This window comes from Chaetura pelagica, unplaced genomic scaffold (genome assembly GCF_000747805.2).
Source record: "Chaetura pelagica isolate M959 unplaced genomic scaffold, ChaPel_1.0 scaffold888, whole genome shotgun sequence".
NCBI lineage: Eukaryota > Metazoa > Chordata > Aves > Apodiformes > Apodidae > Chaetura > Chaetura pelagica.
This window is the reverse complement of record NW_009954315.1, coordinates 44,169-44,695: the sequence shown is the minus strand read 5'-3', so window position 1 is coordinate 44,695 and position 527 is coordinate 44,169.

Sequence of the window (527 nt, the reverse complement as noted above, 5' to 3'; positions counted from 1 at the left end):
TGGTCGGGGTGGTTGGGAGGAGGTGACACCCACAAAAGGTCCCCGTCCTTGTCACCCAACCCAACTCTTGACTCACCCACCACCCCGAGGAAGTCTCAGCCTACTTTCCAAGCCCAGCTATAAATCCACCCCCAGAAGCTCCTCCAAACGTCCTCCCAACCCCAACCTGCTCCCTCCATCTCCTCCAGCAGGTGAGTCCCAGCCTGGTGGGTCTTTGAACCCCCCCTCCCAGTTGAACTGGGAGCAGCTGGTTTGGTGGGGAAGAGGGTCCTGTTGGGGGGGTTGGGCCCTGAGATCAACCAGAATGAGGTGGGGAAGGAGCTCCAAGACCACCAGGAGGTCCATGGGGCCACCAAAGGTCCTGGATGTGGAGGTTCAAGGGGGTAGGTGGGACCCAAGGGGGTTCAGGAAGGGGCTTCTCCATCTTCTGGTGGGGGTTTCCAACCCTCCCTCCAGCTGGTGGGACCCAGGGGGGTTCAGGAAGGGGCTTCTCCATCTTCTGGTGGGGGATTCCAACCCTCCCTCCA